Genomic DNA, 15,834 nt, shown 5'->3' on the forward strand with positions numbered 1-15,834 from the left:
CATGGACTGATCAGTTTAGGCCAATTTCACTCTAAACAAAGGGCCAGTGCTTCCCCCTCTTGTCTTGTTTCCTGACCTTTATTTCCATTTGTACTAATGTTCCAGCGTGGGGTTTTTCCCCATTTGTATTATTATTATTATTTTAAAGATTTTATTTATTTTTTTAAGACAGAGAGAAAAGAGAGAGCGAGCATGTGCATGAGTAGGGAGGAGGGACAGAAGCCGACTTCCCGTTGGGCAGGGAGCCAGATGCAGGGCTCCATCCCAGGACCGTGGAATCACAACCTGAGCCAAAGGCAGCCCCTTAACCAACTGAGTCACCAGTCACTGGGGTGCCTCCTTTTTTTTTTTTCTTTTCAATTTATAATTTTATTGTTCTTCCTTTCGCTATAAGAATAAGAGTCAAGTTAACAAATAATTGCTTTCATATAGGTTAAGTAGTTAGAGCGTGCATTATACTTACAGATCATTTCTCAGATTTGGCTTAATACTTAATACTTTGCAATGTTTATCCCAGCTCACTTCAGTTCTTGAGTTACTGAGATTCAAAATTAAAGCCCACCTGTAAGTGAAATATGACTTTGCCTGTCATTATGCTCTGCATTTAGTTCTCTTAGGAACCTTATGCAGAGAGAGTTGTTGTTTATTTGAGGTTGCATTTATAGTATATGTAGTATGGGCACCAAATCTGATCAGGAGAGGAACCTGTGGAGTGGGGGGGGTAGAACAGCTTGTCCTTTTAATTTCATAACTAAGTCCAATTTGAGAATATAAACAGTCATTTTAGATAATGCTCAATCTTTTGGAAGATAATTGCTCCACTCAGTTCATATTTTATTCTTTTTCTAGTTCCAGTCAGGGAAACGTGTGATCACCTGACCTCATAGTGGAAAAATAAATGAATCATCATTACCTTGATGTATTCTCTGAATCCTTTCTGACCAAGTTGCAAAATGGCCAGTCTGGTAAGTGGGGGTGGCTGGCCTGGTCCCATCCGGGGCGTCCTCACAGGTTTATTGCTGGCTTTTGTAGGCAGAATTACTGTCTTTCTCAGAGGGATCAGGAAACTAAAACCTGCTCATTTAGCTTCCTTGGCCTTAGCCAACATGCAACTCCACACTTATGTTATGCCCTTAGTACCTATTATAAGGTCATCTCACTGCGCCTGGACAGTCTTCATGGCAAGCCAACTAGCTCCTAAATTAATATCAGTGTTGTACAGGGAAGTGACTAGAGGGCAACATCTTCCTGCCTGACTATATTTCTCTGCTTTTTTTTTTTTTAATTAGAAAAATTGTATTTACTTAGAAGCATTCAGAATATCAACAAAACATTGGCAACTTTTTTTTTTCCTTTTCCATTACAGGGTGGTATTCAGTTAACAGAACAATTATTTTGTGCAAGCTGCATCAGAGACAACTAAAGATGAAAACACTGCCATCCCCATACATAACTAATCCGTACTGGGCATCAACAAGAACCTGTTGTTGGTTACAACAGGTTGAAAGTTACGCTGTAACTTTCCATACTGATTTATCATCCCCTCACTGTCCCAGCCAGGCACAGTTAGTGGCCACTGAAAATACCACCAGGACAGGGCTATCTAAAGATACATTCTGTAGTGTGTTAACATACAAAAAAAAAAAAAAAAAAAACCACAAAAAACAAACAAACAAACAAAGACACTGTAAGGTTTAAAAACAAATCTTACACAGACTTACATTTCTTTTTTTTTTCTTTCTCTGTTTTTTTTTTTTTTTTTTTTTTTTTTTTTAAAGGAGTTGGGTACAGGGGGCAGGGTGGGGTTGTAAAATGATTTAGAGACAGGAAAACAAAACAAAACAAAACAAAACTGCGCTAGATCCAATTTTACCATCATCAACTTCTTCACCTTCCTCCTCCTCGTCCTCTTTATCTTCCTCGTCTTCCTCCTCTACCTTCTTTTTCATGCTTTTTTCAGCCTTGACGACTACCTTTTCTGCTGCCTGCATCAGGCTTCCCTTTAGCTCGGTATGCAGCAATATCCTCTTCATATTTCGCCTCCAGCCTAGCAGCCTTCCTCGCCAGAGGCTGCCGGCGGTCTGTGGCCGTGTTCCCACCGCACGTCTCTCCCCGTTTCTCCGCAGCACATCAGCAGAGAAGCCTGGATGCTCTCCTTTGATCTGGGGGCGATGCTTAGAATAAACTGAGAAAATGGCGAAATGGGTGCACTGAGACCCTTGAACTCTCTTCTGTTTCCCCTTAAGAGGGCTGTGTTTTCATTTCTCTTTAGCAGACGTGGTCTTGCATCTCTCTGATCACTTCTGGGCTGACTCCGAGAAGCTGACCAAAGACTCTCGGTGCTTAGTCTTGTGCTCCTCTGAGAAGTTTGGGCAAAGAATGCATATGATGACAATTTGTCTCTGGGCTTCTTAGGCTGTCCTTTGCCCTAGCTTACTTACTTTCCACAGCAAAACCCAAGAGTCGTTTAGGGCTGGCCTCGCTCACTTGCCCCCTTGCTCTCTGGAGCTCAACAGGCTGCAAAGCTCTCTGCCTTCTTAATTCGTCTACCAAGGCATCACGTGAGTCTCTCTCCGCATAAACATCAAACCACAACCTCAGGAGCAAATGTTGAGGCAACAATAAGAGCAACGCTGAACAATTAGCTCAAAGAAAAATCATTATGTAAACGGACTGTGGGAATCCACATCTGGGACTAATTTTTTTTTTTTCTTCCTCCCAGCGGGTAGGTTCTCTTGCTGAAGATATGTAGATTATACGAATAAATTATGTTTTTTCTCCACATATGACTTGCTGAGAGAGTAAATTTGTGACTCCCAATACATTTATAATTGTTGTTTACTTCTCTAAAACTTCAAAATGGCCCTGTTTGTGTTTGCATCTATGAGAGCTATTTTTTGGCATTAAGTGTTTTAGACTCCAGAAAGGATTAAGAACATTAGTTTTTTGCATCCAGAGAAGCACAGACCATACTCACCATTAACTATTGTTTAATTCTATCACAACAGTTGTAAAAAAGTGATACCAAATTAGACCCACCACAAAAAGGAAGATTTGATAACATCAGAATGAATTTTATGTTAAATGACATTTAACATGGAAAATTATCCCCTGGAGTGAACCAGTTGTTTACTCTCACTGATATCAGATTGAAAAAAATAATCCAACTTGTAGATACATACCACCATGGGCAAGAATTGGTTCATAGCTCTCCCAATGCTCATAGCAACAATTTACAAGGTAAATTTCCTTCCAGCTGAAATTTAAAACCATATTTATTGAAACAAATAAATTTCCAATTATGAACATTTGAATAAGATACACAGATTAACTTGTTTAAAAATATAATTTCCGGGATGCTTGGGTGGCTCAGTCATTTAAGCATCTGCCTTCAGCTCAGGTCATGATCCTGGGGTCTTGGAATCAAGTCTGGCATCCTGCTCCCTGCTGAGTGGGGAGCCTGCTTCTCCCTCTGTCTGCCACTCCCCCTGCTTGTGCGCTCTCTCTCTCTCTCTCTCTGACAAATAAATAAAGTCTTAAAAATAAATAAAAAATACATAAAAATAGAATTTCCCTTAGAAAAACAAATCTAAGCATAATTCCGCATGATGTAATGAATTAGCAGATTAATCTTGTCCTCTAATAGATGACCATGCAGTTACAGAATATAGAAGCCTATCTCAGTACAGAATCTCTGTAGAGATTCTTGAAGTACCAAGTGCCCAGTTGCTCAATAAATGCTAATTGGCAAAGATGATAATATGTTAACTCATTTCCCAAAGGGTCTTCTTATTCCCTGTTGTTTTTCACATCCGTCTACTTCAAACTTTGAAAGGGAAGAAAAATGTCAATAATCATGAGAAGTATAACATTTTCTACAATTTGTGAAATTAAGAAATCTCTCACATTTTAATTGCACAAACCCATATACAAATGCACACACCATTCAGTGCTGTTAATTAGTTTCTAATTATTAACTTTGAAAAGCCTCTCCTCTCTTTAAATTATAACAGACACTTCAGAACTTACTTGGCTGAAAAGAAAAATGAAGAAGAAGCCTGATCTTCTGTTCATTAGCTTTGGCATGATTATTCCTTCTATTGTACAATATAGTCATTTAGAGCTGGTCTTACATGGTCCGTGGGATACTATTGCTTTGGTTGGCAACAGTAATATGAAGGAAGTTGCATGAATCTTATTGATACTACTAGAGACTGGTGCTTCATTTTCAGCCGCATTCACTTTATTTTCAGTTATTGCCTCTCTGGTTTATGTTTGCAGAATATTTTCCTTGTCTCCTCCTTGCCCCTTCAGAGAATCACAGCATAGCAAAGTGTCCCTACCTTAGGTAACAATATGAGGAGAAAGGCAAGGGTGTTTATGCCATCTTCATGCTTTATTGCCATTACCCTGTGGGCATCTTCTCTCCTTTTAATCTGATCTCTTTTGTGTTTTGGTTACCAGAGGTAAAAGGAGAAGCAGGTATTGTCTTTAGTAATTTACACAATCCTGTTCTCTCATTTCCCTCAGGCTTCTCCCCTTGTATATATATCAACATGAAAGCAAGTTCAAAGGCTTTTTTGGCTGATAGAATACTGGTTTCCTTTCACCTGGATAGGTGATTTTTGTGCTTGTGGGTTCTGGATTCTGGGAGAATTTTCACACATAGTTCCTGAAAACAACTACATGGCAAATGGTTTCTCACAAGTTAACACATATTCATATAAGTGTTTTGTGTGCTTTGTGTAAATACCTAGTAGCACAGTTGCTGGGTCATAGGGTAGCTCTATTTTTAGCATTTTGAGGGACGTCCATACTGTTTTCCAGAGTGGCTGTACCTGTCTGCATTCCCACCAACAGTGTAAGAGGGTTCCTCTTTCTCTGTGTCCTCGCCAACATCTCTTGTTTCCTGTTGAGTTAATTTTTGTGTAAGGTAAAACAGCCAGCAACTCTTGTGGAAAAGGCGACATTGAATTGTTTTTGCATTTTTGCCAAAATCAGGCAGATTTGAATGGATCCATTACCAAACTCTGTATTCTGTTCCAGCGATCTATATATGTCTAACTCTGCAATTTGCACAGTCTTGAATACTGAAGCTATATGAAAAAACTTGAAATCAGACCAATACCTCCCACATTATTCTTTTTTCTGTCAATGTTGTCTTAACTATTCTGAGATCTATACATTGTCATATGAATTTTGGAATAATCTTTTATATATTTACAAAAAATCTTGCTGAGAGTGTGACAGGAATTGATTAAATCTGTGCCCATCAGTTTGTTGAAACTTGACATCTTTACTCTGTGAAGTCTTCCTGTTCATAATCAGAAAATATTTCCCCATTTACTTAGATCTTTAAAAACTTCCTTTATCATCATTTCATAGATTTTAGTAAGCAGATATTTCACATGTTTGGTTAGATTTATACCTATGTATTTCATTATTTTTGAGCCAGTATATGTGGTATTGTATTTTTAATTTTGTGATCATGTGTTCACTGTTAGTATAGAAATGCAATTTATTTCTGTATGTTTATCTTATATTTTACAAGCTTGGTGAACTCATTTGTTAGTTCTGTGCATTTTCATTTTTATTTTTATAAATTTGTTGGGATTTTTAGATAGACAATCACATCATCTACAAATAAGGAGAGTTTTGTTTCTTCCTTTCTAATATATGTGTATTTTACTTCCTTTACTTGTGTCATTGTAATGGCTGGAAAGTCAGGCCCTGTGTTTTATGAGTTGTGACTAGACTAGTAAATCGAAAGTCAAATGTTGTATAGCATCTTCTTATTCAATTTGTGATTAGTTTCCCATATATTCTACAAATTAATAGAATTTTGATAAAGATTTTCTTTCTGAAGACCATGCATAAACATATTTGCAAACAGAACTCTTTAATAATGTGAATTATCCAAAGATTGTTTCAATTTTCTTGTCAGGCTCTCTATTAAGCATATCATGTATATCATGTATGTCAATATTAAGTAGTAACATTCTTTTTTCTATGAAAACCTCTCATTTATGGCCCTGGCTTACAGATCATCTAAATTGATCATTATTCAGTTTTCCCTCTAAATTAAAAATTCGGTGATATTGTGTGATGAAACCATGTGGTAATTTTCTCATATCTTTGCTGCATCAAGAAATATATACGAGGAGGGGAGGAGTCAAGATGGCGGAGAAGTAGCAGGCTGAGAGGACATCAGGTAGCAGGAGATCAGCTAGATAGCTTATCTAACCATTGCAAACACCTACAAATCCAATGAGAAATCGAAGAGAAGAGCAACAATTCTAGAAACAGAAAATCGATCACTTTCTGAAAGGTAGGACTGTGGAGAAGTGAATCCAAAGTGATGGGAAGATAGACCACCGGTCGGGGGAGGGGCTGGCTCCCGGCAAGCGGCGGAGCAACAGAGCACAAAATCAGGACTTTTATTTTTTTTTTATTTATTTATTTTTTTTTTTAAGATTTTATTTGTTTATTTGTCAGAGAGACAGCGAGCGAGAGAGAGCACAGGCAGACAGAGAGGCAGGCAGAGTCAGAGGGAGAAGCAGGCCCCCTGCGGAGCAAGGAGCCCGATGTGGGACTCGATCCCAGGACGCTGGGATCATGACCTGAGCCGAAGGCAGCTGCTTAACCAACTGAGCCACCCAGGCGTCCCAAATCAGGACTTTTAAAAGTCTGCTCCACAGAGGGACAGTGCTCCCGAGGCTAAACCGGGGGGAAGCCCATGTGGGGTCAGCATAACCTTAAGTCCCGCAGGGTCACAGAAAGACTGGGGGGTGTCTGAGTGTCGCAGAGCTCGCAGGTATTAGAGTGGGGAAGCCGGCTACAGCGACAAAGCCGAGGAGTGAGCTCTCAGCTCGGGGTTACCTTGAACCAGTCACAGGCTCGGTGATCTTGGAGCACGACTGGAGGCCTCAGAAATGGAAGCGACCACGCGCTTTTCTCCAAGTGCAACCGATTGAGCACTTTCCTCCAAGCATGACCAGAAGCCAGGGAGATGGGGGCAGTTGGGCTCTTTTCTCTGAGGGCCCACTGAGGAGCAGGACCCCAAGCTCTCGGCTCCTCCGGGCCAGAGATTGGGAGGCCGCCATCTTCATTCCTGTCTTCCGGAACTCTACCGAAAGCATTCAGGGAACAAAAGCTCTCTGAGTGGATTACTTAGCCTGGCCCCTGGTAAGGGTGGTGCAATCCTGCCTGGGGCAAAGACACTTGAGAATCACTACAACAGGCCCCTCCCCCAGAATATCAACAAGAAACCCAGCCAAGACCAACTTCACTCACCAAGGGGAATAGCGGAATTCCAGAGAAGGAGAAAGCAAATCTTATCTGGACAAAATGACAAGACGGAAAACCTCACCACAAAAAAAAAAAAGAACAAGAGGCAGTACCAAAGGCTGGGGACCTAATCAATACAGACATTGGTAATATGACAAATCTAGAATTCAGAATGATGATTCTCCAAGTTCTAGCTGGGCTCGAAAAAGGCATGGAAGATATTAAAGAAACCCTCTCCGGAGAGAGAAAAACCCTTTCTGGAGAAATAAAAGAACTAAAATCTAACCAAGTTGAAATGAAAAAAGCTATTAATGAGGTGCAATAAAAAACATGGAATCTCTTACTGCTAGGATAAATAAAGTAGAAAGAATTAGTGATATAGAAGACCAAATGACAGAGAATAAAGAAGCTGAGCAAAAGAGAGACAAACAACTACTGGACCACAAGGAGAGTATTTGAGAGATAAGTGACACCATAAGATGACACAACATTAGAATAATTGGGATTCCAGAAGAAGAAGAAAGAGAGAGGGGAGCAGAAGGTATATTGGAGAGAATTATTGGAGAGAATTCCCTAATATGGCAAAGGGAACGAGCATCAAAATTGAGGAGGTTCAGAGAACGCCCCTCAAAATCAATAAGAATAGGTCCACGCCCCGTCACCTAATAGTAAAATTTACAAGTCTTAGCGACAAAGAGAAAATCCTGAAAGCAGCCCAGGAAAAGAAGTCTGTAACATACAAAGGTAAAAACATTAGATTAGCAGCGGACCTATCCACAGAGACCTGGCAGGCCAGAAAGAACTGGCATGATATATTCAGAGCACTAAATGAGAAAAACATGCAACCAAGAATACTATATCATGCTAGGCTATCATTGAAAATAGAAGGAGAGATTAAAAGCTTCCAGGACAAACAAAAACTGAAAGAATTTGCAAACACCAAACCAGCTCTACAGGAAATATTGAAAGGGGTCCTCTAAGCAAAGAGAGAGCCTAAAAGTAGTAGGTCTCAAATCAGAAAGAAACAGACAATATACAGTAACAGTCACCTTACAGGAAATACAATGGCACTAAATTCATATCTCTCAATAGTTACCCTGAATGTTAATGGGCTAAATGTCCCAATCAAAAGACACAGGGTATCAGAATGGATAAAAATACAAAACCCATCAACATGCTGCCTACAAGAAACTCACTTTAGACCCGAAGACACCTCCAGATTTAAAGTGAGGGGGTAGAAAACAATGTACCATGCTAATGGACATCAGAAGAAAGCTGGGGTGGCAATCCTTACATCAGATCAATTAGATTTTAAGCCAAAGACTATAGTAAGAGATGAGGGAGAACACTCATTGTGCTCTGTTTAAAATCACTTCCACATTCCCACTTAAATCTTGAGTAATAATAGATTGTGAAGAAATTTGCCTTTAGCCAAGTAAAAATTAGAAAACAAAAAAAAAAAAAAAGACTATAAATGATTTTAGTGCTCTAAAACAAAGGATGAGCTATTGCAGAATCAACAACTCAAAACCCTCAAAATTTTGCAAAAATGTCAGCAGGCAGATAAATGCCAAAGAGAAAAGGCAATGTTCTGCCATTCTCAAAAGAAGAGTTGTTGGGGTGCCTGGGTGGCTCAGTGAGTTAAAGCCTCTGCCTTCGGCTCAGGTGATGATCTCAGGGTCCTGGGATTGAGGCCCACATTGAGGCTTCTGCTTGGCGGTGAGCCTGCTTCCCTCCTTCTCTCTCTGCCTGTTTGTGATCTCTGCCTGTCAAATAAATAAATAAAATCTTTTAAAAAAAGAAGAAAAAGAAGAAGGAGGAGGAGGAGGAGGAGGAGGAGAAGACTTGTTAGTCAATGAAACCAAATGATGTTGATGTGTGGTAGTTCAGTAAAGTACATGTAATGGATTACACATATGCATAAAAATCATCAGAATGAAAAGAGAAAGGTAAATAATCTCATTAGCTGAACTCAGAGAAAACAAAATAGTTTTTAAAAAGCTCTAATTAATATACTTAGAGAAACTTAATTGTCCATATAAAACACAGACTGCATGATATGAATAAAAACCATTCAGGGAGGGATGTGTGTGTGGCTCAATTGTTAAAGCATCTGTCTTAGGCTCAGGCCATGATTCCAGGGTTCTGGGATCAAGTCCTGCATCAGGCTCCTTGCTCAGCGGGGAGCCTGCTTTCTTTCTGCCTCTGCCTTCCACTCCACCTGCTTGTGTTCTCTCTCTCTCTCTCTGACAAATAAATAAATAAAATCTTTAAAAAAAATCATTTAGGGAGAAAAAGAGGCATTGAAAAGTATGGAAAATAAAGCTAATGTTGATAATTCCTTTATGTGTGAAATGTAAAAATAAAAAACAAATAACACAGAGCAACTTCTCTTAATTTTTGTTTCTTCAAAATGCTAATACAGACCAAAAGCCCTAAGAGACAATTGACTAAAAGAAAAATTCAGTCACTCTAGACACCAAAACAATGTTTCTCAAAATGTGGTCAGTGGGCTATTTGTATCAGAAACAATGGAGGTGTTTAGTAACTGAATAGAATTTCCCAGGCCCAGAAAACACCTACTAAATCAGAATTTCTATAACTAATGTTGAGACAGATGCATTTAATAAGGCTTCCTAGGCAATCTTAAAGTTGCTACAGTGACTACTATCTTAAAACCATTTAAAAGGCTCAAAAATCTTAAATAACTTTCAAGTATTTTTTTAAAAATTTTTTAAAGATATTTATTTATTTATTTATTTATTTGAGAAAAAGAGAATGAGTTGGGGGAGGGCAGGCAGAGGGAGAGAATCTTCCAGTGGACTTCTTGCGGAGTGTGGAGCTGAATGCAAGGAGGGGCTTGATCCCAGGACCTGTGAGATCATGACCTGAGCCAAAACCAAGAGTCAGATGCTTAACCCCCTGAGCTATCCAGGCACCCTACAAATATTTTTAACCCCTCTTTTTAACCTTTTCTGTATTTGAGAAATACTTTTGAAAGTTAGATCTTTGTATCTTGCCACTGTAAAAGAAAGCTTCTTTATGCTCTGTATCTCCACAGTACACTTAATCGCTATGAAAATGTTTGTCCTAATTTGGAAACCTTCCTTCATCACCAGATTCTAGAATTCAGAAAGGTTATTTAATTAGGAGTTAGTGTAGTGTATTGCTCATAGTGTGCTCATTAATTTTTTTTTTTTAGGATTTTATTTATTTATTTGACAGACAGAGAGAGAAATCACAAGTAGGCAGAACAGCAGGCAGAGAGGAGGGGAAGCATACTCCCTGCAGAAATCTTGATATGGGGCTCTATCCCAGGACCCTGAGAGCATGGCCTGAGCCAAAGGCAGAGGTCTAACCCACTGAGCCATCCAGATGCCCCTCATTTAATGTTTTTGAATTGAGTCCAGAGGTTCACTGTCCAACCTGGCATTGACTAGTCGCATGTGGTTACTGATACTTGAAAGGTGCCTAGTCAGAATTTCTATGACTTACAAAAAAGGTTAAATGTCTCACTAATATTTTTTATAATAATAACATATTGGAATGAGTTACTTAAGAATGCAAACAATAGAAACACCAAAAATCATTTTATGTGCTAATTCTTCTAAGTACTAGTGAGTTTATCCCTTTCTAGACTATTAAAGTCTATTAATAGTCTATAAATAGTCTAAAGACTATTAAAGTCTATTTCAAAAGTCATAGATTATATGCTTTTGTTTCCTAATCAGAAAAACATTCTCATTAAGCATTAAGACCCTTGAATTTTAAGTAACAGATTGATAAGAGGCACATGTGAAATGATTAGGGAATGAGGAGCATCTTAAAGTTTACCTTTGCATTCACCCTTTCTTGTCTGAAAAGTACAAATAACAAATGAGGAATCTATTAAGGTTTTAATTAATTCCTTTTTCTAACCAAGAAAACTGTGACATATTTCCTTGCCTAACTGTTTTGTGTTTGTTTATTTTTAAAACTAAGTAAAATCAGGAAATATAGGACCAGCATTCTCATATGAAATCATCATTTAAAAAATTATTTCAAGCAAAAGAGGAAGGGAGATATGATTTGCTCAGGGGAAGAACACACTAGAAAAAATATGTATGGTATTGATTTGTTTTTTCACTATACATTTATTTGTACTTCATACAAACATAGATATTAATTTTTGTATTTTCGATGAAATATCGGGTTTCATAAATTGTAGATGGAAAACACGGAAATATTTTTTCAGTTATAATGATCCAACCACAACTAATTACTGTTCTTTATCTCTTGTGGTTTGCCAATTCATTTTATTCATTCTACTGTCATATAATTGTGACCACCAAGCATTGCAAATACATGTTAAGTTTTACCATGTTTTATTATTTTATTTTATTATTTTATTTTATTTTTTAAAATCATTTCACATCCTTCGTTCTTTTTATTTTTTTACGATTTTATTTATTTATTTATTTGTCAGAGGGAGAGAGAGAGAGCATGAACACACAAGCAGGGGTAGCTGAAGCCAAAGGAAGAATCCGTCTTCCCTCCAAGCAAGGAGAACCCATGCTGGACTGGATCATGACCCAAGTCAAATGCAGATGCTTAAGGGACTGAGCCACCCAGCTGTCCTTAAATCTCACCATGTTGTAAAATCATGTATGTGAAAAAAATAAAATAAAATCACGTATGTGGGACACATGGGTGGCTCAGTCTGTTAAGTGTCTGCCTTCAGCATGATCTGCTCTCTGCTCAGCAGGGAGCTTCCTTCACCCTCTCCCTCTTTCCCTCTCCACACTCATGCACTCTCTCTCTCTCTTTCTCAAATAAAGGAAGAAAATCATTTTAAAAAATAAAATAAATCAGGTATCCATAAATAAACACAGTACTCAAATATCCAAAATTCAGATTGGTATTGACAGATTTCCACTGTGGCAGTAACTGTCATCATGTATCAGAATAGGAAAAGAGGGTCTAAAGAAAGTCTTATCTATTAATTTTCAGACACCAATATTGAATCTCATTCAGAGTCATATCTTTAATGGAAAACAATATGTCACTAGGAATTGAATGAAATTTACTTTTTCTGCATAGCCATTACACCATTGTTCAACTCAGTATTCGAAAATAATCGTTTTATACATTCTCTCATCTCTCTCTGTCTCTCTGGCTGTTTCCTTATTGTTAAGCAGTAAGTGTGATGGACAATTAATTTCTTCTTTATTTGTATTCTGCATGATATTTAATCACTGCCCTCTTCCCTGCTTCCATATTTTTGGGAAAAAAAGGTTATTTTAATCATAAACAAAAGACTTAGAGGAAAAAATTTAAAAGTGTCAGTTATAACTAGACAACAATTTCAAGAAAATATGGTTGAAGAAAGAGATGATATATGTAGTCTATATATAACTACAGTATTTTTGGGAATCTGTAGGTAGAATGGAAATATAAATCAAAGTCTAATAATGCCATAGTGTTTGAAAAATTTGTTCAAAATAATAATTACATCATTATCATTGCACATTTGCAAGAGTACAACTGGGTCTTATTTCTATGGGGAACGTCTTGCATGATTTATAATTTTTACTTAATTGTTATTTTTTAAAAGATTTTATTTATTTATTTGACACACAGAGAGAGAGAGCACAAGTAGGCAGAACAGCAGGCAGAGGGAGAGGGAGAAGCAGGCTCTCCACTGGGCAGAAAGTCCGCAGGACCTGGGATCATGATCTGAGCCAAAGGCAGACACTTAACCAACCGAACCACCCAGGCACCCCTATATTGTTTTGGTTTAGTGTATAAGGGAAACCTTTCAAGTCTTCCTAACTTTCTAGATTTCATTTTTTTAAACTAATATATGTTTGATGTGGTTCACTTTACATTAAATATTAATAATTATCATAAAACAAAAAGTGGATGCCCAATAGTTTTTTGATGAAAGGAAATTTGTTTAAAATGGAAGTAATTTGAAGAACACCTTAATGCTTCATTATCCAGGTAATATTCAAAATAAACCAATTTGCATTTTAAAACTAATGTCTGACCTGTGTTTATGTTTTCAGTAAACAAAAATAAAAACAAAACTTGATTTTGCTTCTTAATAGGACATAGTCTCATGATTTTTTTAGATTTTATTTATTTATTTGAGAGAGAGAGAGAGATGTAGAGAGCACCATCAGGGGAGGGAGAAGCAGGCTCCGTGCAAACCAGGGAGCCCAACATGGGGTAGGGGCTCTGCTCCATCCCAGGACCCTGGGATCATGACCTAAGGAGAAATCTAAGAGTAGACTCAACTGACTGAGCCACCTAGGCACCCCCTTTCATTCCCAGGTTTAACTACAAAAACAAACTAGACTTAAATATTATATTATTCCCTCATTAGAGAGCTAAATATTACAATAAACTTGAATTGATTAAAATATAGAGAATGCCAAGGACATTCCTAGGGAAAGAAGATAACCAAAGCTGCTTTCATCCCTGAAAAAGAGTCATGAGGACTCTCTAGTCAATATTGATAAGAAAAAATGTCACATTAGTAATAAACTTTAACCTCCATGTGTGAGCTGGTATAACAGGTGAAAATTACCAAGAGCTCCAGTAACGGAGAGTTTTCCTACCATCTGCTTTTTCCCAAAGATTACCTCTGACTGCTTGGGAAGAGTATACCAAAGTCTGGGTTCAAAAGAGAACTAAGATTGGAGCACGGTGATAGAGTTGAAAGAAATTTCTCCCACATATTTCTCTACTTTACTAAGGGCAAGCCAGTGGTTGCTGGCTGTTGGCTTTCGAAGGCTGGGTGCACAAGAGGATACCCGAAGGAAATCACTTAGAAATTCTCTGAATAGTCACTGAGTGTACTTCAGAAGTCCTTCAAATGTTGGAGACATGGCAGCAGGCAGAGACACTCAAAACCAGGACTGAAATCACAGTGTGCAAAAAACCCCATAAGAACACTTGTTTTATGAGACTGCCATAGGCCTAATACTAAAATTGATGAAACATTATGAGAAAAAAATGACAGATTAATATCTGTCATAAACATAAATGAAAAAATATTTTACAAAATATTAACAAATTGAGTCTTATAAGTAAAGGGATAACATTTTTATACCAAACTGAATTTAATGGCAATTGACTTTTCAAGAATCAGTGTGTATAACTCAACATGTTAACTGAACAATGGAGAAAATTGTATGATTATCTAGATAGTTGCAGATTAAAAAGATATGGGGAGAACTCTTATAATTTCAGTAAATAATGAATAAAAATGAAATCCCACAATCTGAAAATTGGCACCTATAAAAAACTTACAGATAACATCTCATTTAATAATGAAACATTGATCTTTTTAACCTAAGATTGAAAACGAGGCAGAGATATTCTTTTCCCAAATGTCAACTAATTCATTTGTAATTTATTAAGATTATTTACATTTAGATATTTAATTTCTGGTAACTAAATAGATTCTCTGCTAATATTTGATTAATGTAAGAAGATAAACTTTTTCTTCATATCAAAACTATAGCGAGCATAATTTTCTTACATAAAATTTTTCTGGTTAAATGCACACTTTAATTTTATTTTCTATGTAAGAGAACTGGATTTTTTCCCACATTCTAAAGCATAGGCAAACAATATCAGTTTATCACTTGTTGAAATAGAAGTCATAAACCTAATTTGAAACAAATTGGAGACTAATAAAAAACACAGACATATTTATTCTAAAGCCAGAATTCTTATTGCAATATCTCAGTTTCACTTTTCTAAGTCTCAGACCACAGCACAGGCTACTTGTATTTTCCTAAACAATTATGTAAGTGCAGCTTATGTTCAGCATGCCAAATCAAACTAACCCCCAATCAAATCCTTGTAACTGGTCAGTGTAACACATATACATTACATGTGTCTGAATAATTACTTAGAGATTTTTTTGATCCCTATAGTATGTTATTAATGTACATGTTCCCACTCTATTCCAGGGAGAATTTTTCAGCATTAAATAAATTATTTTTACTTTCAACAGTAGGACACACTAAAAAGAGCACCCCATATTATTAGAGGTTTATGGGGTATTAAAAAATGAAGGGGAGAATACATAGATTTTCTACCACTCAGACTTAGCATGACAACATGTAGCAGAAAAGAGAATCAGGCAATAAAGAATAAAATGCAAAAAGAGAATTGGTAGGGGTCACCTGGGTGGCTTGTGGGTTAAAGCCTCTGCCTTCGGCTCAGGTCATGATCCCAGAGTCCTGGGATCGAGCCCCACATCAGTCTCTGCTCAGCAGGAAGCCTGCTTCTTCCTCTCTCTCTGCCTGCCTCTCTGCCTACTTGTGATCTCTGTCTGTCAAATAAAAAGAAGAAAAAAAAAAGAGAATTAGTAGGGTGGTTTAGGTCAGACCACATCAAATAGATTTTCAAAGTCCATCTAGCAAATTTGGTATAAAATAACAGAAAGATAGAAATTTAATATTATTCATTTATATAAGTAGTAAATAACACTATAAGGATTTATAAAATTGAAAATCTATTTGAAGCTGGAGAATAATTTTATTTGTAGAA

At 37.3% G+C, this 15,834-nt stretch overlaps 1 pseudogene; it reads right to left on the minus strand.

Annotated features, from left to right (window-relative positions):
- Positions 1–1,817: 1,817 nt before the first annotated feature.
- LOC131834619 (high mobility group protein B1-like) overlaps positions 1,818–15,834 on the minus strand; it is a 105,546-nt pseudogene continuing 91,529 nt past the window's right edge.

Source organism: Mustela lutreola, chromosome 6, assembly GCF_030435805.1.
Source record: "Mustela lutreola isolate mMusLut2 chromosome 6, mMusLut2.pri, whole genome shotgun sequence".
NCBI classification, from domain to species: Eukaryota; Metazoa; Chordata; class Mammalia; order Carnivora; family Mustelidae; genus Mustela; species Mustela lutreola.